Genomic DNA, 10,737 nt, shown 5'->3' with positions numbered 1-10,737 from the left:
TCCAGCTCCTCTTCAACCAGCTGGATCCTACGGTTCAAGGAGGCTACCTCTGCTTCAGCCTGTTCCCGAGCCCGCCTTTCTCCCTCCACTTCCCGCTGGAGGTGTTCGGCCCTCTCCTCTGCATCATCGGCCTGCTGCTGAAGAACCTGGATCTTGTGCTTCACCGCCTCGATGGTGGTGATCCCGGCCATAGTGCCCACCCAGCAACCTCTCAGTCTTGGTCCCTGCCTCCGCGGTTCCATATGTTTATTTTTTAGTACGTCTTTGGTGAATAAGTTTAGTACATTTCATGAAGTTTCTGTTCATATCTTTTGTTTGTATTTTATTTCATTATTTAGTTGTATTCATATTGAGTTGCAAGATTATCTGCTACTTATATGTAATTAGAATATTTGTTTACAATACATATTTGTCTAGAAAATATATACTTACATATATACATATATTTGTGGTGAGTTTTGAGTTCAAGTAGTTTGAGTCCTACTTTGCTCTTGTTTCTCAAAAGTGATTTTTTATTTTGGTTCTTTTACCTTTTCATATGTATTTTATTTTTATTTTTATTTTTTAATCTTTATTTTAGGGAAGGATCTACAGGGTGTTCAGGGTCTCACTACTAGATAAGACTCATAGTGATCCGCCTTTTTACAGCCTCCCAAGAGCTGGGATTACAGGTGCGCGCCACCACGCCCAGTCTCAATCGCCATCTCGGCACACCCTGGGGGCGGGGCTGGCAGGCAGGCCTGGGGATGGAACTCCTGGACCCTGGGCCTGCTTGCAGGCACTTTAATCCGCTGAGCTTTGGCCAGCCCTTCATATGTATTTTAGAGTCGAATTGCTGATGCCTATGAAAAATCCTGCTGAGACTTTGACTAGATTTTGTTGATCAGTGGACTGGGGAGGAATTGAAATCTTAGAAATATTTTTTCCAAGACATCCTTTTAATTATGGCTCTTTAATTTCTCTCAATTATGTCTTTTAGTTTATGGCACGCTACTTCTGCATGCATTTTACTAAATTTTATCTAATTCATGTTTTTAATGCTATTGTTTATGATGCTGTTTTTAAATCTTTAGTTTCTGGTTGTTCATTGCTAGTGTATAGAAATGTAGTTGATTTTTGTATGACAACCTTGTGTGTTGAAACCGTGCTAGTGCATTTTATCTGTTGTAGTAACTAAGGTGTTTACACTTTTAATTTTGATATATGGTATAGAGTAGTGAAGGAATCTGGATTATGTACAGTGGGGACCCACTTGTTTGGCACTTTTCATTGCAGTGTCCACACTTTCTCCGGTGTCTTAGAGCTATTGCTATCATAAATCAGTTGTCCCCAAATGGATGTTTGCATTTCATGAATTGTAATTTTAGACTTTACAAGTTAAAGTAAGACAGTATTTACTTCCTAATATGTCAGTGTTGGTTTCACCCAACTCACATATTCACTGTTTTCCATCCTGCTTATTCCTTTGTGCGTCTGTCTTTCCATCTGGAATCCCTTGTCCTTGGTCTGGAGAACTCCTGTAGTGAAAATGTGCTAATCGCAGTCTCTGTCTGTCTGTCTGTCTGTCTGTCTGTCTCTCTCGCTCTCTCGCTCTCTCTTTCTCTCTCTCTGTCTCTGTCTCTCTCTCTCTGAAAATTATATTTTTTTCTTTCCAAACAATATATTTGCTGGTTTAATATTAAGACACCACCACACGGACAATTTCCTTTTCCTTGTACTTTATCTTTAGGAAGTCAGTCACCCAACTCATGTGTTTTGGAAAGTGCTGTCTGCCTGCACTCACTTCTCTCTTCTTTTAGGACTTTGCTTGTTCTCTGATATTTTACAATCTTAACTATTACGTATTTGGATGGACATTTATTTTTATGTAATTTATGTATTTCTCTCCATCAAATATGGAAAATACAGCTCTTATTTCTTTAAACATCTTAATGTTTCTTTCTAAGCACTGCTTTAGATGTACCCTACACATTTTAACATATTGTATTTTTATAATCTTTCAATGCGTTCTATTTGCTAATTTCTCCCATAACTTCTTGCTTTCTAAGTGAATTATTTAGCAGTGGGTTTTTAAATTCCAAATCTTGGGAGTTTCCTAGACATCTTTTGTTTTTGACACCTAGTTTAATTCCATTACGGCTAGCAAAGATACATTACATGATTTCAGTTCTTTTAAGATTTGTGGTTTGGGCCAGGGAGATGGCTCAGTAGAATAAGCACTTACCTGGCAAACGCCAAGGGTCTGAGTTCAATCCCTGGTTCCACCAAAAAAAAAAAAAAAAAAAAAAAAAAAAGATTTGTGTTTGTTTTTTGGTTCAGGATATGGTCATATTTTAAAGCTTAAAGGTCTTTTCCTATTTCTCGTTGTGCAGGTCTGTTGGCAGGAGATTCTTTCAGCTTTTGTTTGAGAAACACTTCATTTTGCCTTCATTTCTGAAGGATATTTTCGCTAGTTAGAGACATTTAAGTAGGTATTTTCCCCTTTTAGGATTTTAAGGCTTTCATTGTTTTTATTATTTTTTTAAAATAATTTTATTGAGAAATAATTAGCAATGAGACAGTCTCAAAACTGATTACTAGCAGTTTCAATAATTAATACATTGCATATTGTTGTCTTAGGCATAGTTGATATTGCAAGTCAGCCATCAATCTTATGGAAAGAATTTTTCCCCCCTATGGCTGATATTAGGATTTTATCTTTTCCTTTGATTTTCAGCAGCTGTACTGTAATATGACTAAGTGTACCTTGATTGAAACTCTTGCAGCTTCTTGGATCTCATGGTATTCTACTTGCTTTTCCCTTCCCTTCCCTTCCCCTGCCCCTTCCCTTCCTTCTTTTCTCTCTCTCTCTCTCTCTCTCTCTCTCTCTCTCTCTCTCTCTCTCTCTGTCTGTAATTCTTTTAGCTGTTGTCCTAACCCTAGTGTAATGGGCCTCATTAGCTTTGGAAAACTCTCAGTCATTCATTTTCAGATGCTACTTCTGTCTGCTTCTTTCTGGAATGCCAGTTACGTGTGGGCTAGACATGTAAGACATGTGCAAGGCGCATGTCACTGTGCCTTACATGTCTCCTACACATTGTTCTTCATTTTTTTGGTACCGGAGATTGAGCTTAGGACCTTGCACTTGCAAGGCAGGTGCTTATGCTGCTGAGCCATCTCCCTGGCCATATTATTCTTTTATTTTCTTTGTGTTTCCCACCTGTGCCTTGTTTTAAGCATTTTCTTTTTGTTTGTCTTTGAGTTAATTTTATATTCTTCTATGTTTGATCTACAGATAAATCTATCCAATGCAGTCTAACTTTCAGATACTGTATATTTCAGTTCTAAAATTTTCATTGATTTCACATGTCTATTAAAATTCTCCATTTTCATCTATTTTTCTATCTTTTCCTATGGCCATATTTAACATAGTGAAGACACGCTTCCAGTCCTGCATCATGTATGTGCCCCCTTTTCCTTTGTTATAAATAACATTCATTTCCTCTGCTCATTGTGTGAGTTTTGATTATCTGCCAGGTATTTTGTTTAAGAGAACATATAGATAGACTCACACATTATTTTCTTCAGAGGAGGTTGCTGATATCTAGTCACTGATGAAGCTGAACTGTGTCATTGCTAAACTGGAATTTTAGTTAGATGTGGCCCATCTCTAGTTTGTCCCTGCTTCTCGAGCATAGCCTTTTTTTTTTTTTTTTTTTTTTTGAATCAAACTCAGAACTCCATACTTGGTGGGCAGGTTCTGTGCCCCTGAGCTGTAGCCCTGGTCTGAACATGGCCTTCTTAACATTTGGTTATAAACTTTACAAGTCTTTGCCTCCCTAGCCCTTAAACATTACAGAGATTCAACTTTTCTCTTCCGAGTCTTTTTTTCTTTTCATTAATAGTGCCTATTGATTTTACAGAATACTGGGTTTCAGTGCCCACATTTTGACTATGTCCATCTTCCCTAGCACCTTGGAGAGTTTTGGATGTAGTTCTTTGTTGTCCCATGGCGTGCTTGAGTTCCACACTTGCTTCCTCCCTCTGGAAGGACTCTTGTCTCCTAAGCAGGCAGGATGATAGCGATGTCACCTACTTTCCCACCCTAGCTACTTCCTTGGGCCTGGTCTGTCAAGGTTTTGGATTGGGAGCTTTCCTTCTCTGTCTCCTCAGTCTGAAAGTTCTGCCTCTGAAGACTTTGAGCTTGGGTCTTCGCTTCATCTACTTAGATGTTGAACATTTTTCTAATGACTAGAGAGGAAAGATCTGTGTGTGTTTGTGATAGGCTCCTTCCTATATGGGGTCTTTGAGTTCTAAGCACCAGGAGACCAGATTTCACTTTGCTTTTCTCCTTTAGCTCCAGAGCTGTCACACTGCCCCTTCTCAGAAAACTACCCAAAGGTAAAATGTGTCATGCCAATTTCATGAGCAGTAAGTATTTTGTTGCTTCTCCTTTTGCTTTAAGAATCCTGCTGGCTACCCCAAGCTAGATTTTCTGTCTGTGCATAGAGTTAGCAAAAATGTATCCCCAGTGATCTCAACTCACCAGTGATGAGCCATTTCCTTTCTTTTAATTCATGCCTTTTCTATAGCTCTCTAATGTCTTTAAAGATAGGACCTATGAATTTACCTTTTAAAAAATGTAAGGACCTGCTATCAATATGGTCTTTTTTTTTTTAGTCTTATGTATTTGGTACAGGGTCTCATTATGCAGCTTGGACTCCGAGTGATTTGACTGAGCTATCGCCGCAGCCAAATATTGTTTTTTGGGGTTTTTTTTGGATTAGAAGTGCTACTTACATTATTTAGTTTTAATTTTCATTTCTTGCACTTCTTTTTTACAATAGGTTTCTTTTTCAACATGCTTCTTCCATTCTTTTAGTTTGCTTATTGACTGTGAGCTGCTTATCTTCTTACTTGGAAAATTACTTACAGGACATTCTTTGATGGCTAAGATGAAGGAGCAGCACTCCAGAGAGGACCTACATTTGCCTCTGCTAGGTACATGGGAAGCTACTTGTCCAGGGTTACTTTAAAGTAGAACCACACTTTGAGCCTTGAGCCTTTTGGAGATCATAGATGATGTGAATTTGGGCTGCAAATCTGTTAGAGTTGGTTTGTGATTCCAACTTCTCAAGTACTTTTTTATGTTTTTTTAGACTCCCTTTTCTGTTCAGTACCAAGGAAAATTCCTTTGCATTCTGTTGTAGGTAATGGAAGGGTTTATCTAATCTTACCATCTTGGGCAGGCCCTAAGCTCTAATACCTTTTTCCCAAGACTTGTAAGGTAGCCACAGCAGAGGTCAGGGTAAAATGATCCGTTTCAATTGCCTGCTTGTTTACCTGTCTTGGTGCTTATTTTCAGTCAGGTGTTGACAGGTAGGTCTGTATGGTCTCTTCATTCTTTGTGCTTTTGAGAAGATTAAATAATATTAAAACTAGTATTTCTAGTTGTTTTCAGCAGGAGGGTTTCAATAAATAGGACCTCCCTATATTAGAAAATGGTGCATTACCTACGTCATTAAATGTCAGTCTTCCTGCCTTAGCCTCCAGAGTGCTTACAGATGTGCACCACAGTACCTAGCTAGCAGTGTATTACTTTGTAATAATTGCTTTTTAGCCCAATAACTTAGTTGCTATTTGTATAAAATATCTTAGAAACTTCAAGGTGAAAAGTTCTTCCTTACTCTCTTACTCTCTTACTTCCATTTCCCGGAAGAAACTACTGATTTCTGTATTTTATTATTTATTGACAACATCAGAGTAAATCTTTTATGGAATTTGAATGTGTTGATTATTCACTGTGTAACAAAGATGGAAAAGGCCCACTTTAGCACATGTCAACTGGAGAATGTAGACATTTAGTTAGGGAGTTAAATATTTTCTTTTTTAGTAGTGTGGATATGACATTTTCATTCTATATTACATTTAGAGATGTTAAAATAGTGCATGTCTGAAAAGATCTAAAGGAAATGGTCAAGAGGGATTATTTTATTTCCGATCTTGTGTATGAGGTTAAAGTAGTGCTATTTTGTGGAAGGCACAACAATACCTATCTTGGGTTTGTGTGAGAATGATGCATGTGATGCCCAATCAGAGGGGAATTATTACCTGTTATTAATTAGCTATGGTCATAAGCTTTAGGAATACTTTTGAGACTCTCTATCCAAAAAGGCTTGGAACATGGAACCTACTCAAGCCTAAAAGGAACTCAAGTAACTTGTGAATATTTTGATTAGTACACACTTGGGATCAGTGTAGAGATTGTTGACCTTGGATGTGCAGACCTTAAGATTTTACCTTTGCAACAACAGGGTCCATAGCTTTCTTCATCACATTCCCAGTAGGATTCACACCGTAGAGGTTAGAGGCTATTAGTGTGGGATGAGCGCATTTCTGAGCGCAGTTCAGAGTGTGAGCTGCATCACACTTAATGTCATTAAAAGTATAGAAGTGGCAGCCCTTTCCTAAGGGCGAGTCTTCCTCTCAAATGACTCCTTCCAAGATGTATTTCCTCATTACAGCTGCAGAGACACTTAGCATTCAGCTGTTCTTCATACAGAATGTCTTTCAAGGAGCAGAGGGCTTGAAATAAGGCAGCAGTAATTGTGGGATCATGGCTGGAAGGATTTCAGTGTAGGCAGAGAAGAATGAGTGAGGAATTGGTATAGTGCAGAATGACTCTCATGCAACTTAATTTAAAAACTATTCAATCAGCTCTTTGATTTCCTTGAGAATTTAGAGTGCTTTACTTCTCTGATTTTTAAAAGGATCATAGTTATTGCTTGAGGTGATAGAAAGGCAACTTGGACATAAAAATCTGCTTGATGAAAAGCTTGTTGAAAAGGGTATGCTGTTGTTAAAGCAGAGATCATCATCTTAAATTGAATACCAAAAAGTCAACTTGGTAGACTTTATAAAGAAAAATTAGTGTGAAATGACTAAAGAAAGCCATTGTAATTTCACTAGCAGCTCAAAAATTCCATGTGTTTTATTTTAGAATGACATCTTTTTTGCTTTAATAAGCTATCTAAAATGTAAGGTTGCTTTAGTCACATTATGATTTGACTGCATCTCTCTTCGTATTTGCTTAAAAACTGCCATGGTTGCCCGAGTTAAACACCTTTGGTTGTTCTGTTTTCTGTGCCACTATGTTGTTGATGCTTGTTTTTATTATAAACAATCCACCCAAATTTGCAACAATGGCTCTGAAAAATCCCTAATTAAAATAAATTTCAAGGTTAAGTTATTTTTATTCATGCCTGAAAACACCAATACTTGTAGCTTTTTAAATTAATAACAGTGTGGTAAGCATATTTCAAAACCAGGAAGGCAGAAATTTGTGTTTATGAAAGCCAAAAATTAGTCTTGCAGTGCTTTGGAATGTGCCTAGTAATTAATTATAGAGGCTGTGTATTATATGAAGCCTCAAAGATTTTGATGGGAGGTGCAATGTAAGGGCCCTTACGCATTTCATTTCTGATACAATCCCTTTCACTCTCAGAGGGAATTAAGGTTTAATAGAAAGAAAAAACAGGAGGTTGTAGTCTAAGAATACTAATTAATAATTTTAACCCTACCAGAATGTTATTCTGTAATAAATGGTAGGTTGTCAGTTGCTAAATCATGAAATATTGCAGAGAAGGAAAAGACAGCATACTCTTCCACGACATGGCTTGTTCTGTTAGAACTGTTAGTGGTCGGGGATTCTGTACTTGTTAATCATTTGTGTTTTTACAGCACTGTTTGTAATTACAATTAAACAGATGGTTTCACAAAAGATAGTGGGTCCTTAGCAATTAAAACCATGGCAAGCAGCTTTTCCTGCTCCCCAACATACAATTAAACTGAATAGACTCACATAACCCAGGGGGTGCTTCAGAAGAAAGGGTCTGTGTAGATTCCAGTAGATTAGTATTCTGTTTCCCCAGCCCTGTCATCTTGACCCCTTGCCAAACTCACAGCTTTGCAGCTGGCAGAGAGCTTCCAAACACGCGTGTGTTTTATGAGGTAGTTTTTTTCCCTCTGCTTTCATGCCACATCTTATTTTTGCCATGTAGGGATTAATAGAATATGTTTTAAAATGGGATTTTTGGAAGAATCTTTCACAAGTATTGAGGGTGCTGTATCTAATGTAGCTAGCTAAGTTCTGGGAGCTCAGCTAGTGTGTGAAATTCCTCAAGGATAGGAGAAAATTAACCTTTTGGATTTTTTGTCCTTATTCAGAAAACTGATGTTGACATGTTTGATCGAGAAAAAAAAAATCCTTTCATTTCAGGGTATGTTTAGTTGTCTTTCTATTACTATAATGAATACCTAAGATAAATCAACTGAAAAATAGGAAAGATTTATTTAGGCTTACAGTTTTGGAGGTTTGGTCCATGATTGATTGATCCCATTATTTTAGGCCTGTGGTGGTACAGGACATCTCGGTGGGAGCCCACAGTGAAGAAGAGCCAGTTTGCCTCATGGCACGATGTGAAAGAGAAAAAGAAGAGACAAGTGTTCTATAATTCCCTTCAAGTGCCCGTCCCCAATGACCTAACCCCTTGTATTAGGCTCTGCCTCCTAAAGGCTCCACTTCCTCCCAGTAGTGTCATAGGCATGGGACAAAGGCTTAACGCATGAACCTTAACTCTAGCCAAGCTAAAGGACTCTCTGCCACAATCCCCCTTTGGAGAACATTCAAGATCAAAACTACAGAACAGGGCTTTCATTAAAAGGAAATAGAGTTCATGTTGGGTTCTAGGAAAATCAGTTTCTCACTATTTATTAATTCCCATTACAAGAAATTAACTTTAGGGGATTTTTAATAAAAATTCAGTACCTCCACAGAACATCTCACTAGATGAAATGGGGCTTTGTGGCCTGTGGTTTCTCCCTTGAACCAGACCTCAGCAGTGTGAATGACTCTCCCCAAAGCGGGGGAGTTGGAGCCTGCTGAGGTCTATTCACAGATGAAACCTTGGAAATGTGTTTTGTTTGCATGAGCATAAATAGGCCCAAGTATACTTTCAATGATTTTAGGTACAGGCTTTTGTGCCCACAAGTAAGCAGTTACTTGCTCATGTAATTAACCATCTGCACCTTATTATGGGGGTGCAGCTGGCTAATTGTACTCAGAGCCACAGGGCAGGTTTAACTGTTCATCTGCAGAGGAAATGTATTTGCAGAAAAGGACAATGACCTTTAAAAATGAGTCCTTATATTTAACCAGTTTACTGTGAGGTCACCACTCACAGCTTTCTACTTTGTTTTGTTCAGAAGTGAAATCCATATATTTCTATATAGATGAGTATTTTTATTTGGGTAAAGCAGTTATACAGAGATGTTGGAAAGATATTATCAGTTAGGAATAAATAAGATTCTCTGCTTAGTTCCAATTATTTTGGTTCTTCATTTTGGAGAATGGTACATCAGTATGCGTGTACGTGTGTGCGTGAGCTTGTCTGAATGAATGAACTTGGAGCATTATTGAGATTTTAAATGAGGTAAATGTATTAACCAGTTCAAAATCACTTTCAGTAAGTGGTGTGTATTATTCTCAGATTTTTACTGGCTGGGTTGAGAGCCTAACACAGAATTCTAGAGAGGAAAATCTTAAACTTTAGTATGGGTCAAATTAATGGCCAGTGCCAACTCACTGCATATTAAGTGTCATAATAGGTAGCTATTTCTGTTATATCATGTGCTGAATCTGTAAGCCTGATAACTATAATTTGTAGGACAAGAGTTGAGACAAAAGCTAGGGATGCCCCATGCTAACTGGCATCATGGAGAGTGGGGGTTGTGGAAACATCATGAGATGGTTTTGGTTCTACCATAGCACATTGCCGTGTCAAATGCCTTCACCTCCCTACCCCACCCCGTGGAAAGTGGATCCAAAGGGACTTGCCAACCAGCATGCCCATTTGGAAGCAGTATTGCCTGGCTTCTATTGTGAACCTCCTTAAACAGTACCTCTGGGGTGGGATTGGATAGTCCTGAGTCCTTTAGGAAAACTGGGTTGCATATTTTTAATACTTTCTGAGTTTTAAAAAATTATTTTTTTTATGTATTTGGTACAGAGTCTACAGGGTGTTTAGGGTCTCACTACATAGGTCATAGGTCGGATGGACTCAGGGATCCTCCTGTTTTCAGCCTCCCAAGCACAGGGATTGCAGGCATGTGCCATCATGCCCAGTCTCCATTGCCATATCAGTGCACCCCAGGGGCAGGGCCAGCACCAGCAGGCCAGAGATTGAACCCCAGCCACTGTGCTCTGCCTAAGTAGGTACTTTAATCCACTGAGCTATCTGATAGGCCCAAGAAATTAATTTTTAACATAAATTCTAAATCTTCCTTGCAAAATATAGCATAGATGTACATGTATGGAACATATACATTTTGTCTTATGAAGAATTATAAAAGAAATAGAGGTATAATATCCACCTGGGTCAAGATTTGGATGCAAATATCCTGGAAATCTCTTTCCTCCTTCCCTCAGCTTAGAGGTAATTGTTGTCTTTCATTATAGTCATTCCAAGTTTCTAATATAGTTTTACCAGTTTATGTGCATTCCTAAAAATATAATCCAGTTTTTCTATTTGAGCTTTATATAAACTGAATTAATGCAAAATTCACCCACTTATTGATCTGGCTGCATTGATTTGTGATGTTCTACTAAAGGAATGCAATTTATATATTGTTGATGGAAACATAGATTGTTCCCAGTATTTCCCTGAGCTGTATAGTGGTGCATAGCACCACTATAAACAG

The 10,737-nt window shown here is 38.2% G+C and overlaps 1 protein-coding gene across 1 annotated transcript in view; it reads left to right on the top strand.

The window, feature by feature from the left end:
- Hydin (HYDIN, axonemal central pair apparatus protein) overlaps window positions 1-10,737 on the top strand; it is a 433,520-nt gene that overhangs the window by 3,617 nt on the left and 419,166 nt on the right. The window lies entirely within an intron of this gene.

The sequence above is a fragment of the Octodon degus genome, unplaced genomic scaffold, assembly GCF_000260255.1.
Source record: "Octodon degus isolate 3935 unplaced genomic scaffold, OctDeg1.0 scaffold00011, whole genome shotgun sequence".
Lineage (NCBI taxonomy): Eukaryota > Metazoa > Chordata > Mammalia > Rodentia > Octodontidae > Octodon > Octodon degus.
The sequence above is the reverse complement of the archived record's forward strand: the minus strand, read 5'-3'. Positions and strand labels throughout refer to the sequence as shown.